At 36.8% G+C, this 15822-nt stretch overlaps 1 long non-coding RNA gene across 8 annotated transcripts in view; it reads right to left on the reverse strand.

The window, feature by feature from the left end:
* Positions 1–15822, reverse strand: part of LOC132538052 (uncharacterized) — a 259911-nt gene that overhangs the window by 199774 nt on the left and 44315 nt on the right. For all 8 annotated transcript variants that reach the window (XR_009549460.1, XR_009549459.1, XR_009549456.1 and 5 more), the window contains 2 exons: positions 11992–12150; positions 5793–5886 (listed from right to left, as the gene is read on the reverse strand). This is a non-coding gene — a long non-coding RNA (uncharacterized LOC132538052). The remainder of the gene's footprint in view (positions 1–5792; positions 5887–11991; positions 12151–15822) is intronic.

Here is a 15822-nt window from a genome sequence, read left to right on the forward strand (position 1 = left end):
GGTTCCAACTTATATTTGCTTCTCTCTCTCTTCCCTTCTCTCATTTCCACTATATTCCCATAGCATATAAAGATTACAGAAAAGTGGCTGCATAGAGTTTTCCAAGAATATACCCAAAATACTATCAAATAAGGGAAAGGCTACACAGCTTAAGTGGGACCTTATACACCCAAGAAAAATCTGCGATAAAATTTTATGTGATTATAAACAATAACCAGAAAAAAGTACCTAAATATTAATAAAGACAAATAGATTTGTGGAGAGTAGTGCTTAGAAGAATTAAACAATCCTTTCAATATGTATTTGTGCACAAAGCATTATAATTTGGTATGAGCTAAATTTTGTTTGATGTGCTTCTTCATTCATCCTATTTTATATTCAAATATTTACTTATGCTTGTTGGAGTCCACATTAGTTTTGTTTCTCAAAACAAACTCCTGTGTGCTCAACACTGACAACTCTGATCCTAGTCAATCTCAGATTACATGTTCATCAGAACTGAGTATTAGCTTTGAAAGCCTATAAATTTAGTGACACTAGGGGCCAGAGGGTTGTGCATCAGTATAGTTCACACAATATCAAGCCTTCAAACCCCTGTAGGGGTGGAGGGAGGGAGAGTAGGGGGTGGAGAGGGGAGCCTCACAAGTGGTGGAGCAGTGCTGCAGGCGTCTTATTCTCCTCACCTTCTTTCTCCCCCTCACTACTTCTGTCTCTACCTACAAAAGAAAAGGTGGGGGAAGCCCACCTAGAGCAGCGGATTTATCATGCAGGCACCAAGCTTCAGCAACAACCCTGGTAGCAAAAAAAAATAATAAAGGCACTGTCCTTGTCTTCTATCTACATTTGGATTTTTTTTAGTCTAATCAATGCATATACACTTATATATAAACACACACGTGTGTGTGTGTGTGTTGTTCTGTCGTCGTCGTTATCGCTATTGCTGCCGAGGTTCTGGGTCAGATTTTTCACACAGGTAGAGGCAGCGGTGGAGAGATAAAAGAAGAGAAGCAAAGATACTACAACAGAGAAGCTACTTCCAGTGCATTGTGAACCAGGCTAAAAACTGGGTCTCTTGAGTGACCAAGTAAGTATACTATCTGGATAAGTTAGCTTATCAATCCCAGATTTAAAAAATTTAAATAATTAAAGCACCCTCCTCCCCCACCTGCAAGGACTTCACTTCACCAGTTGAAGCAGGTCTGCAGGTGTCTTTCTCTCTCCCTATCTCCCTTTCCCTTTCAATTACTCTCTGTCCTGTCAAATAAAAATAGAAAGAAAAAAAAAGGAAAAATGGCTGTCAGGAGCAGTGGATTCATAGTGCAAGCACTGAGTTCCAGCAATAACCCTGGTGGCAAATAATAATAATTACTATTATTATTATTACTATCGTTATTATTTAAGTCATCTGGGTGTTTGTTCCTTATGGTGATATTACTATGTTACAATATAATATCTCTAGTTCTTTCTTTCCAGTGAAATGGTAAATTAAAGGACTACATTGTATTAATGTGACAGTAAAGAAAGCAACCTTGCAATTTGACAACTAAATATACAGAGTAGAAAGCATTGTCTTATTTTCGTAGACCACAAAGGAACAATTAACAATATCAGTGAATATCTTCACAATATGTTTAAAGGTTTAGCTAACAATGCTTAACAAAATTTCACCTACTAGGCCTTATTCCACAACCTTTCCTCTTAAAAAAAAAAAAAAGATAAGACTGGGGCCAGTGAAATAGCTCTCTTGCATAGTGTGATGCATCACCATGTGCACAACCTAACTTCTAGCCTGGCCCTCACTTCATTGAAGGTAAGTTTGGTGGTATAGTAGATTTAGTGGCTTTCATTCTCTCTGCCATTCTGTCTCCCTGCCTCAAAAAAAAAAAAAGTAAAGTAACATGAAATAAAATAAGACTAAGACTGAATAATCATCAGGCTTTTCTTAAATGCTGGGAGATACCACAGGAAATTGTATTTTAGTAGTTCAACACATTCACACTCTCAATGGAAAAAATAAAGTTAACAGACATTTATTATGCAGTGTGAGAAGGAATGTTTTAAAGATAAATACAGCGTGCTATGGAAATATACCGGAATGACTTCACTATGAAAATCCAAAGAAGAAGGAAGGTGAGAGTGTTTAGGAGAGTTCTTCTGAGGAAATAATACCCAAAGAGAAAAAGTGACATATTACCGCTTGTTTTTTTTCCCCACTACGATGACTAAAATAAAATTTAAAAAAATAAATGATTAACAGTAACAAGTTGAGGAGGATGTGTAAAAATTGATGGGTAGGTGATATTGTGAAGTCACTTTGGAAACAAAAATTTTGAGTATGTATTAATATCTATGATCCAATCATTGCACTTAGATTACACACATCCCCAAGAAATATATCAAGGAGTCAGGTGGTAGCACACCCAGTTAAGCACACAACGTACAAGTAGGAAGTACTTGCTCAAGGACCCATATTGGGACCCCCACTTCCCACTGTAGTGGAAACACTTTCACTAGTAGTGAAGCAGCTCTGAGTAGGGACCTATCTTTCTCTCCGTCTCTATCTACCTCTCCCCTCTCAATTTCTCTCTCTGTCCTATTGAAAGAAAAGAAAAGAAAAAAAAATATGGCTGCTAGAAAAAGTGGATTCTTAGTGCTGGCAACAAGCCCCAGCAATAACCTCGGAGTTGGGAGTTGGGCAGTAGCATAGCAGCGGGTTAAGCTCATGTGGCTCAAAGCACAAGGCCCTGCGTTAGAATCCCGGTTCGAGCCCCCAGATCCCCACATGCAGGGGTGTTGCTTCAGAGGCAGTGAAGCAGGCCTGTAGGTGTCTGTCTCCCCCCCCCCCCGTCTTCCCCTCCTCTCTCGATTTCTCTCTGTCCTATCTAACAACGACATCAATAACAACAGTAATAATTGCAACAACAAAAAAAGGGCAACAAAAGGGAAAATACCCAAATATAAAAATTAAAAAAATAAAATAACCTTGGAGGCAAAAATAAATAAGTGAGTATAAATAAATAGGTAAATATTAATAACAGATTGTTGTCTGGGAGCAAATAAAAGTAGACTTAAGGACTTAGAGGGGGAAAAAAGGGAAAAAAGCCATAACGCAAACATAAAAGAATGAAGGGGGAGTATTTAGAATTAGACTTGGTTCCAGAGCAACTGAGTAGAACTGAGAAAGTTTTGTTAGAGACAATGACACAAAAGATGAGTGTCCCTTAATTGTGCTGAAGGAACACAGAAATTGAGGATGTTTATTCTAAAGATTTGCTTCTGATTATGAAACAAGTAGCAAATTGGCAGCATGTGAGCAACAACCTCTGAAGAACAGGAAAAAGAGGTAATTGGAAAGTAAGTCCAGTTCTTAGAGATCTACCACACTTGAACTAACTAACTAAATAAATAAATAAACATATAAAAACCAGGCTCAGGATGTAGTTTCATGAGGGAGAATCTGTCTCTTATATATGGAGTCCGGTATGGAGTCCCCCCAGCACCATGTCAGAGCACTGAAGCTCCGTGAATGGTGAAGGGGAGTTTCTCCCCCTTTCTATCTTTAATATAAAATTAAAAATTGGACAGGGAGGCTTCAATCAGTGTTATACTTGCAAGAAATCCTGAGTTCATTCACAGCACTGGAAACAAACAAACAAACAAATACTTTGATAATTAATACTATAAAGCAATTAGGTACAGAGAGAAAAGGTTTTAAAAGAGATTGTATCTTCTCCATCTGTCAAGTCTTATGATTGCTTAGACTAGAGTGTGAGGGACACTATGCTCATTTGTTGCATTTGACACAATCTTTACCTCATTCCCAAGGCTTTCTATTTAGGTTACATCTGTTTTAATCCAACAATAATCCATTTCTTTGTTCATTTACAGTGGTCTTGTACTTTTTATTTCTTTATTGGGGAATTAATGTTTTACATTCGATGGTAAATACAATAGTTTGTACATGCATAACATTCCCCAGTTTTCTATATAACAATACAGCCTCCACTAGGTCCTCTGAATCCTTCTTGGACCTGTATTCTCCACCACCACCCACCCCCACCCCACCCCAGAGTCTTTTACTTTGGCGCAATATGCCAATTCCAGTTCAGGTTCTACTTGTGTTTTCTCTTCTGATCTTGTTTTTCAACTTCTGCCTGAGAGTGAGATCATCCCATATTCATCCTTCTGTTTCTGACTTATTTCCCTTAACATGATTTTTTCAAGGTCAATCCAGGATTAGCTGAAAACCGTGAAATTACCATTTTCAATAGCTGAGTAGTATTCTATTGTGTATATATACCACAGCTTGCTCAGCCACTCATCTGTTGTCAGACACGTTGGTTGCTGCCAGGTGTTGGCTATTACAAATTGTGCTGCTAAGAACATATGTGTACACAGATCTTTTTGGATGGGTGTGTTGGGTTCCTTAGGATATATCCCCAGGAGAAGAATTGCAGGGTCATAGGGTAGGTCCATTTCTAGCTCTCTGAGAGTTCTCCAGACTGTTCTCCACAGAGGTAGGACCAATTTACATTCCCACCAGCAGTGCAGGAGGGTTCCTTTGACTGTACAACCTCTGCAGCATTTGCTGCTGTTACCTTTTCTGATGTATGACATTCTCACAGGAGTGAAATAGTATCTCATTGTTGTCTTTATTTACATTTCTCTGACAATGAAAGACTTGGAGCATTTTTTCATGTGTTTCTCGGCTTTTTCGATCTCTTCTGTGGTGAATATTATGTCCATGTCCTCTCCCCATTTTTGGATGGGGTTATTCATTTTCTTATTGTTGAGTTTGGCAAGTTCTTTATATATTTTGGTTATTAGCCTCTAGTCTGATATATGGCATATAAAGATCTTCTCCCATTCTGTGAGGGGTCTCTTGGTTTGGGTAGTGGTTTCTTTTGCTGTGCAAAAGCTTTTTAATTTGATGTAGTCCCATAGGTTTATGTTTGCCTTAGTCTTCTTTGTAATTGGATTCGTTTCACTGAAGATGTCTTTAAAACTTATGCGGAAAAGAGTTCTGCCAATATTTTCCTCTAAGTATCTGATAGTTTCTGGTCTAACATCCAAGTCCTTGATCCACTTGGAATTTACTTTTGTATTTGGTGAAATATAGTGGTTCAGTTTCATTCTTCTGCATATTTCAACCCATTTTTTCCAACACCATTTGTTGAAGAGACTCTGCTTTCCCCATTGAATAATCTAGGCACCTTTGTCAAAGATTACATGTCCATAGGTGTGGGGACTTAACTTCTGGGCTCTCAATTCTATTCCACTGGTCAGTGTGTCTGTTCATGTTCCAGTACCAAGCAGTTTTGATGACAATGGCCCTGTAATACAATTTGAGATCTTGGAGTGTGATACCTCCAGTTCTTTTCTTTCTTCTCAAAATTGTTTTGGCAATTCTAGGTCTTTTCTGGTTCCAGATAAACATTTGTAGCATTTGTTCTATTCTCCTAAAAAATGTGGTTGGGATCTTGATGGAGACAGCATTAAATTTGAGTGGTCTTGAATTTTATGGTGTAACTTCAACAATTAGATACTTCAGACATACAAAATTGATATGAAGATGCCTATTATGAAGTTTTTCATAACTTTAAAGGAAATTGAGCTGTCCCCTTCATTTCTTGTATCTTACTTTTCTCAGTTTTGAATTGGGCTTCAAAATGTTCCCAATATTAAGAAATGAGCATCCTATTCGTTCTGTTCTAGATCTAAATAAGTTAGAGATTTTTATTCTCCATCTTTTAATAACTAACTATTCATACTTGATAAAAGTTAACATTTACCTTCAGTTGATAATGTCAGGCACTGCAGAAATTTCAAAATCAAGATTTAGACCTTCATGGGATGAGACTGGCGTAACTTTACCAAAGGATTCATCTATGAACAAAAGTTAATGAGTTATTAGAACTTTTTGTGAATTAAAAAAGCTAATAGGTTACTGATGAATTACACAAAGTCTTCAAAAATTTCTAAGGGGTCTACAGATAGTACACCCAGTATTGTACACATTTTTAAAATATTTTATTAGTGATTTAATAATGATTAACAAGATTATAAGATAACAGGGGTACAATTCCATACAGTTTTCCTACCACCAAGTTCTGTGTCTCAAGCCCTCCATTGGAAGTTTCCCTATGCTTTATCCCTTTCTGAGTGTATAGACCAAAATTTTTATGGAATGCAAATAAGCTAATATCTAAGGCTGAGCTCCAACACCACATGTCTGAAGCATACACCAAGGCATACTTCATTAATAGTGGAATTGTACTGAGATATATTCCTTCCCCCCAAAAAAATAAGAATAGAAACTGGAGTAATGCATTTAATGAATTTTTTTTTACAAACTCTTAATGTTAAAAAATTATTTAAAAAACAAACCAAAAGAAGGCCAGATGGTGGCATGCTCAGTACAGTGTAAATGTCACAACATGCAAGGAGCTGGGTTCAAGTCCTTGGTCCCCACTCTCATGGGGAAAGTGAAGCAGTATAGTACGTGTCTTTCTCTCAACCTCTCTATCACCCTTTCCTATCTCATTTTCTCTGTCTCTGTACAAAATAAGTAAATAAAGTATTTAAAGTAAAACAAAGAAATATAGTTCCAGAGTTGTATTCATCAGACAGACATGTACTTGCTAACCATTATAGCCTATATTGGCAGTACTTTTTCACATACAATAATTTCTCACTTTATACTCACTATAGATTTTGGGAAACTTCAAGGTCAATCAAAATAACATACAACAAAACTAATTTTAACATCAGCTATTTTGATAAAAGAGAAAAAAGGAGTTTCTCTTACATATTTCTGATAAAAAATATAACACAAAACTTCCAGAATCAGGTAGAGGATATATCATAATGGTCATGCAAACAGACTCTAATGCCTGAGGCTCCATGGTCCAGGCCAATCCCTTACACCACTATATATTGCTCTGGAAAATAAAATAAAATAAAATAAAATACCCAACTTCCAAAAACACCTTCAGTGATCATTTCTATTCATTTATTTCCAAACCCATTGGTTCAGGTTCAAGGCACAAATTAGGACCCAAATGCTGACTGGTCACTCACACACACACACACACACACACACACACACACACACACACACACACACACACACACCAGTGACCCCAAGTGGGAACTGACTGTTTTTGTCACCAATATTGCTAGAGTATGAAAGCTCTTTTTTTTTAATAACCCCAGATTTTTTCATTAAACGAGAAAAATGGGGGGTAGGGTGGTGGCGCAGTGGGTTAAGCGCATGTGCCGCAAAGCGCAAGAACTGGCGTAAGGATCCTGATTCGAGCCCCGGCTCCCCACCTGCAGGGGAGTCGCTTCACAGGTGAAGTAGGTCTGCGGGTGTCTATCTTTCTCTCCCCCTCTCTGTCTTCCCCTCCTCTCTCCATTTCTTTCTGTCCTATCCAACAACGAACAACATCAACAATGGCAATAATAATAACCACAACGAGGCTACAACAACAAGGGCAACAAAAGAGGGAAAAAATGGCCTCCAGGAGCGGTGGATTCATGGTGCAGGCACTGAGCCCAGCAATAACCCTGGAGGGAAAAAAAAAATGAGAAAAATGGAGTGGCCAATTAAATAGCTGAACTAGGATTTGAATCCAAGGATTCTGCCTCTAGTTTCTGAGTTCCTGGTAACTACATCAAGTCCTGGAAGGTCCAGTCATACACTCTAGTCTGTGAGAGATTTTTTAAAATTATATGATATGAAGAATTCTAGGTAATTTATTCCGAATTCATGTTTAAATGTCTTCTAATACTCAAAATACTATAATGTGAATGATAGAAAGTGACTGCATCTAAGGAAGGAAATCTGGGCTAATGGAAAGCAGTTTCTATATGTTGGGATATTCTTTGAGTACTCTAAAGCCTAAATCTACTCTACTGAGAGGTACTTCCTATTCTATAAATCTGTATCATTGAAAAAAGATAACATACTGTGAAACCATTCACCTCTCCCATTGTCAGTGTTCTTCTCTCTTGCATCATTACTTATGCCTGTAAATACTAGTCAAAATTTCATTCTGCCAGTAGGTTTCTCTGTTTTATATTTTCTTTGAGCTGGTCTATCCTGAAAACTCAGCAGTTACTAGGATAATGTAAAATTCAATATTTCAAATCATTTTAGGAAAGAAACATTGTGTTCATTAATTTAAAAAATTATTAATTCTCTCTAAGTAATATATGTAATATGTCATGAGTTTGACTGGAAGCCTTTTGGGGACAAGAGTCCTTGAGAGATATGCCTAATGTTAACCCTAAGGTTCTGATTCTCTTTTTGTCACATATGAATGAAATTTGGATGGATACACCAACTGTACCACATACCCCAATAACTTCATGAAACTAGAGTCTTCTCTATAAAACTATTTTACAAAATTTAAAATCCAGAATCTGACTTCATGATTATACTCTACAAGATTATTATGCAAATAAAATCAGAGAAGCTATTTTTAACTTTGTACAATGGAGGAAGTACTGAAAGTTCAGCATTCTTGTACTAATGTTTTCTTATACTTTTTATTTCAGAAAAATTCGAATTTACTATATGAAGTGTTTAAAGACTATCACCCTGAGACTCTTATCAAATTGGGCGAAGAGCGCTAATAAGGACCAAAGAATCCACTCCAGCATCACACTCTGTACTCAGCTTTTTTTTTCCCAAATTAAACAACAAGAAAACAAATGACCCCATCCAAAAATGGGGAGAGGAAATGGACAGAATATTCCAAAAATGGGGAGAGTAAATGGACAGAACATTCACCACAGAAGAGATCTGAAAGGGTGTCGGTCGGTAGGGTAAAGGGTTAAGCACACAGGTGTGAATCACAAGGATCTGCGTGGGGATCCCAGTTCGAGCCCCTGACTCCCCACCTGTAGGGGAGTCGCTTCAGAGGCAGTGAAGCACGTCTGCAGGTGTATATCTTTCTCTCCCCCTCTCTGTCTTCCCCTCCTGTCTCCATTTCTCTCTGTCCTTTCCAACAACAACAGTGACATCAACAACAACAACAATAATAATAAACACAAACACAACAACAATAAAAAAATAAAGGGGAAAAAATAGCCTCCAGGAGCAGTGAATGCGTAGTGTAGGCACCAAGCCCCAGAAATAACCCTGGAGGCAAGAAAAAAGGAAAGAAGGGAAGAAACAAAGAAAGAAAGATCTGAAAGGCCAACAAAATGAAAAAATGCTCCAAGTCATTGATTATCTGAAAGATGCAAATAAAGACAACAATGATATACCACTTCACTTCTGTGAGCATGTCATACATCAGAAAAGATAACAGCAACAACTGCTGGAGAGGTTGTAGCACTGCTGGTGGGAATGTAAATTGGCCCAACCACTGTGGAGAGCACTGTGGAGAACTCTCAGAAGGCTAGAAATGGACCTACCCTATGACCCTGCAATTCTTCTCCTGGGGATATACCCTAAGGAACCAAACACACCCATCCAAAAAGATTTGTGTATACCTATGGTCATAGCAGCACAATTTGTAATAGCTAAAACCTGGAAGCAACCCAGGTGTCCAACAACAGATGAGTGGCTGAGCAAGTTGTGGTATATATACATGATGGAATACTACCCAGCTATTAATAATGGTAGTTTAACTGTATTCAGCCCATCTTGGATGGAGCTTGAAGAAAATCATGTTAAGTGAAATAAGTCAGAAACAGAAGGATAAATATGGGATGATCTCACTCATAGCCAGAAGTTGAAAAACAAGATCAGAAGAGAAAACACTAAGCAGAACCTGGAATAGAGTTGGTGTATTGCACCAAAGTAAAAGACTCTGAGGGGGTGGGGGGGGGCATTCAGGTCCTGGAACAGGATGGTAGAGAACCCAGTGGGGGTTGTATTGTTATGTGGAAAACTGGGAAATGTTATGCATGTACAAAGTATTGTATCTACTGTCAACCATAAAAACATTAATCCCCCAGCAAAAGAAAAGAAAAAACATTCACTTTAAACCTAGTTCGCTACCTGAGCCTCAAAAGTCCCAGGTTCAATACCCAGCACTACCATAAGTGAAAGCTGAGAAATGCTGGTATTTCTCACTGTGTCTTCTCTGTAACTCTCTCTCATTATAATAGAATACCACCTGAAATTATTTAGTTCTCTGAAAAGCTCTCTAAATCGTCATAAGTAGCATTAATTGTAATCTTGGATAGGAAAAAATTCAAGAAAAGAATAAGACCACCAACCTCATCAGCATACTGGTAGGATTAAAATACTACTAGGGAAAATGTTATGTACAGCATGTTTTCCTGTATAGTAAGTGTCTCTTTTTCTTTTGATGTAAATAGCAAGTCTCTCAAAAAGCTGATTAAACCAATTTTTTTCCCACTTGGGATCAGCTCTGGCACCAAGTTTATATCAAAAATCACACTAAGCACACATATCCTTTCAACTTTTGGGGATCCTAGTTGCCCCCCTTTTGTATCTATACAAAAGAGATGAATACATCTAATTTTCAGAATAGTATTCAAGTTACAAAACAAACTGTGGCAAGTGCTGAATAGGAAGAAGTTAATCCATGATAGTGCCACCACTGACACCACCCTCATTATGCACCACCGTCCTATCTGCATCCCACTCTCATCATGACATCACCATCACTGTCTCCATTACTAGAACTGTCTTGATTACACTCAGATTCGAAAGTTGCTTACATTACTTACTACAGGCAGGAAATGAAAACTGTTTGAAATGTACTAATGGTCATAAATAAAGCTAGGTTACTTTCATATTTGTAAGATTATATTTAGACAGATCCTAAACCATTTCATTGTTTCTCTGGATTTGACCTTATATAATCCTTAAGAGTGGTCTCAGTTCTTAACTCTTAGCCAGTCTTTGATGTAGTCAATTTAACCAAATATCATGGGTTTAAAGACGTTGTTTATTTTATAAGATGTGATGATTTAATACTTAGCCACACAGAGGCTAATTAAGGATGAAATTTCAGACTAGGATGAAGAAATATTAAGTACATGAGTTAGTGTTATGGAAAGTTGATAAAACAAAAAACCTTAAAAGATTTAAGATAGATTAGGGCCAAAAGTAATCTGTAGGCAGGCAAATATGATGGATTTCTTTTCCAAATACAGAACTGCTGGCAAACCAAGGCATGTTTTTTTACTGAAAACTTACGATTTTTGGTAGAAAATATATATAAATAAAACTACCAGGTGCACTCTGCCTTTCACTATTTTTTTAAAGCCTATTGTCATTTATGGACTTCAGCCTAGCCTGTCAAGTAGGCATTAAAATCTCTTTAAAAAGAAGCTTTGCATGGTTCATGTGTCAGGCAGACATGAGCTGGATCAGCTTACAGAAGGGGCCAGAGATAAGGCCTCCAAAGAAGGTTAGAAGGAAATAGTCCCCACACCCCAACGGTATGGTTTCCTTATTCACCACAAATATTCACCTTCTTTCTCTCTCTCTCTCTCTCTCTCTCTCTCTCTCTCGCTCTCTCGCTCTCTCTTTCTCTCACTGAGAGAATTGGTGTAGCGTGCAATGTACATGGAAGAGCAATTTCATTCCTTTCATTAATGACAACACTCAAGTCTTTAAATGAGCACATCAGGAATAAATATCCTCTATTTTTTAAAAGTAATTTCCCCCTTAAATTCATGAAACAAAGCAAATACACACAGAGAAGGGGAAAAATTTAGCCTCTACTGTCAGACCTTTAATTTTCTTAAGACCAAAGGTATAAAGCCTTCGGAGTAGGGACTGGCTTATTTGTAAAGAATGCATTGAATATTAGCTGAAAATTGGTTGTCAGCATAGCCACTTAAAACCTGGAAAGAAATTGCAGAGACTTGAGATTAAAATTGCAGGAAGCCAGAAAAGAAAATTAAGGACAAAGAAATGATGACTGATGGACTTGGTGCTATTATGCCTGAGAATACTAAGGACATTGAGGCTTTGGAAAAAAAAATTGCATAGGTGACCTTGAGATCAAGTCCAGACTGAGAAGTAGTCAGCTCCATGTAGCTTCCTGCAGGGATGGAAGTGGAGCAGACTGAATTCTTCATTTCCAAATGGATGATGAAGATGTTTCAGATAAGCAGTTTTGATTTCCTTTTAGCATGCGGAGTTGCGAGCTGCATCTTCAAGAAGAATAAATGTCATGAGCCCTTATAAAATGTTCTATTTTCAGTAGCTGGAGTCTGAAACTGTAAAATGATCCTAGAGGATTTTATACCACTGGGGCACAAGCGATTAGAGATTAAACATGAACTCTACCAACTAAATTTATGTACAGACTTTTGTCTTCACCCTTTGTTGTTGTACACAGAATGGGAAGTCCTGTGTCATTAGGCAGATCCAATCTGAACTTCCCGAAACTGCTACAAAGGAGAATTGGAAGCAAATCTAGGGTCCTTAGGAACATAGCCCACTGTAAATTTGCATGCTACACTTGAACTTCCTAAAAAATGGAATTGAAAACCCATTCCCTTAGAACAGTGGTTCGTAAATTGGATACTATCAAGACCTCATTATTAATCTTAAAGAAAGTACCATGGTTTTAGAAGATTTTTTTCATATGAAGATCACATTTACTATAATACAAACTGATATTATGAAATTCAGAGTACTTATTAATTGATTAAACCATAATCTAGAATACATTAGTAATAAAATAAATGATGAGTTGTATTAACAATAATTATATGTTTTCAAAAATTGTAATGAGACTAGTGATACTGTTCTATGCTGTAATAAATTCGTTCGTTTTTGGCTTAATATCTGGAGATGTCTGTAGCGTTATTAAATATAATGATATGTTACTTTGGTTAAAATACATGAAGAAGGTGGAGGGTAGATAGCATAATGGTTATGCAAAGAGATTCTCATGTCTGAGGTTCAATCCCCTGCACCACCATAAACCAGAGCTGACCAGTGCTCTGGTGAAAAAAAAAAATACATGAAGAAAACCCATTTTCACACAGATACATAGTTTGAAAATGAAGAAATAATTTAACAGCCTTGTCAGGTAATTTTGGACATTTTTTCCTTAATATTATGCCAAAACTTAACAACAAGTAGCATTTTAAAAAACTTAAACAAGCATTGATAAACTTGTCATACTAGGATACATTAAGATACAATAAAATAGATAAATTTTTTAAACTCTGGTACATTAAAATTCACTTATGTATATAGTACTTGGTCCATATGAATGCATACTTCTATAATACTAACTAGATGGCATTTAGAAACTACTGATTCATTCAGTTATGCATAGGACATAAGTTGAAAATGTGGCAACAGTTGGCCATGTACTGGAAGACTCCTTTTAGGGGCCAGATAATAAATAAAAATGTTCCCAAGTTAAATTTCAACCTGGAGTTTGTTAACTAATTTAAAATATGACCATTTTATAGATTTAAACTGCCTGGTAAAAGTGAATTTGGCATTCTTCTTCACTGAAAAAGTACTTGAGTTTAAGCAACTAGCAAACATGCTTTAAGATGAAATCCAAATCTGAAAATGCTTTTGGACTGGCGAGGCATGATAATTTGCTAATGATGTGATTTCCTTGGTCTTTGTGAAATTATGAGGCATAATCATTACTGGAGAAAGGTGCAGCTTCTACTAAGCAGATTTTAGACTTTAGACTCTCAATGATCACCTACACTCTCAAGTATCACTTCTTAGAACAGAGTACTTAATTGTTGTTAAACCCTTGATTCTAGAACCCCTACCTATCTGTCACCTAATCAAAGCTCAAAATTTTTTCAAAATAGTAAAACCTTAATTTCTATGTGAATATTTTTATCTTGCTGAGTAATGCATCATATGTACCACAATGATAAATAAATGACTAGTAAAACCCAGCATAACTAATTTTGCAGTATAATACTTGAAATAACTTAGAGGAGAAAGTTTGACCAAAACTTTAATTCACAGGCATATAATCAGAAAAATCAATTTCAAATTTAAACTGTAACAATATTTAATTCAATCAAAGGCAGAGAGCAGCAAAAGGAAAATGAATCCTTGCTCTTGATAGGCTGTGGGTAAAATGCAATCTGATATCATCAAGAGAAAAATTAATTTTCTCCTAATCTTTTGAAGATCAAAATTCTTGGCCTAAGCTAGGCAAGAAAAATACTTGAACCAAAACATTTTCTTCTTAGGCAATGTGTGTTTGTATGTATGCCTATGAATATGTCACTAAAATTTCACTGGTCTTTGTTATAGCTGCAGATAAAGATTCTACTGTTTTGTTTTGTTTTAACTCAGAATTGAAAGAGCACTGAGGAACAGAGAAACAGTTATACAGAAGACTGGCTTTTAAAATGGTCCAATATTCCAGAAGTTTTGATATGTAGGTTATTTTTTTGTATGCCTGCATACAGAAAAAAGTGGGCCTCCTTGGTGAACAGAAGTGACTGTTTGTGCAATAGAATTGATTACCTGTTCAAGATGGCTTATGCTGTAGTGCTATAAAAAATTGCAGGTGGCTTTGGTTACAAGGAGAGCTATCAGTCATCTCCTGAACTATTGACACATTTTTATGTACTGTAGTCTCAAATCGCTCAGTAAGGTTGCCTATTCATCCATGAAATCTAAAATTCTGAGTCCTACCAAAGGGAAAAGAGACTTAAGCTGAAAAGTTGACTCTCTCTAGTCCTGTAGCATAACATTTTCAAGCAAGATGGAAAAGGAAGGTTACATTCTTTTTTTTTTTTAATTATGAGATAACAAGGGTATAATTCCACACTGTTACCATCACCAGAGTTCTGTGTCCCTATTTCCTCCATTGGAAACTACAGTAGTTTTCCCAAGGTCATAGATATGAGTTGACTATTATTTCAATAACTATCAATATTTATATATTTTTCCCATTTACCTATGGCCCTGCCTTCTCTTTCTTTCTTTCTAAGACACTCCTATACCTGTTACTACTTCTGAATATCTTTTCTTTTTCCTCTTTTCTCTCCAGGTCACGATGGAATTGGAGTTCAAAGCCATCTAGTCATCTTTCCCTAACATTTCTCCCCTTCTGGGGGGTATGGACCAGAATTCTTTGAGGGATACAGAAGGTAAGAGTTCTGGATTCTGTAATTGCTTCTCTGCTTGACATAGGCAAAAGATAGAAACAGGCCGAGGGTATGGAGTGATCTGTCAACGCCCACATCCAATGAAGAAGTAATTATGGAAGGTTACATTCTTTTAAGCTCACCATGCCTGAGCACTGTTGGTATTCAGTTTCCATCTTTGCTCACATGACAATTCAGAGAACTTGAATTGGAGGAAGAGAGAAAAATATACTTAAACTCTTTGTACAGATTTGACTTCTGATTACACATGAACAAATAAATTTACAGTGAATATGTATTTTTCCTCAACAGTGTGTGACTGAACAAAGGGCAAATAAAATTGATTCCATTCTAATCTTGGGAGTTCAAATATTACAGAACTTGGGCTAACCCTCCTGCACTAAGCAGCAAATGAGCAGATAAAGCATTACAGTTATAACTATGAGCTTCCCCTATCACAAGATGGGACCTGTTAAGAAGGCCTGCTTCAGGAATACACATGGACTATAATTATTTGCAGTAATGCTGGATTCAAGATGAAATGGCAAGTTATTTCTATTGCCTAATCTTCCATAACAAAATTCTCAATCTAGAACAAAACTCACATTTTTGCTATGCCTCATATCCACAGTATCTCTTTTAAATTCCAAATTCTGTCTGATCTTATTTGTGTCTATTTCCAAAACTGGCCGTCTTACCCTAAGGCTCTTTTATATGCAATTCTATGAAGTA

The sequence above is a fragment of the Erinaceus europaeus genome, chromosome 4, assembly GCF_950295315.1.
Source record: "Erinaceus europaeus chromosome 4, mEriEur2.1, whole genome shotgun sequence".
Taxonomy (NCBI): Eukaryota; Metazoa; Chordata; class Mammalia; order Eulipotyphla; family Erinaceidae; genus Erinaceus; species Erinaceus europaeus.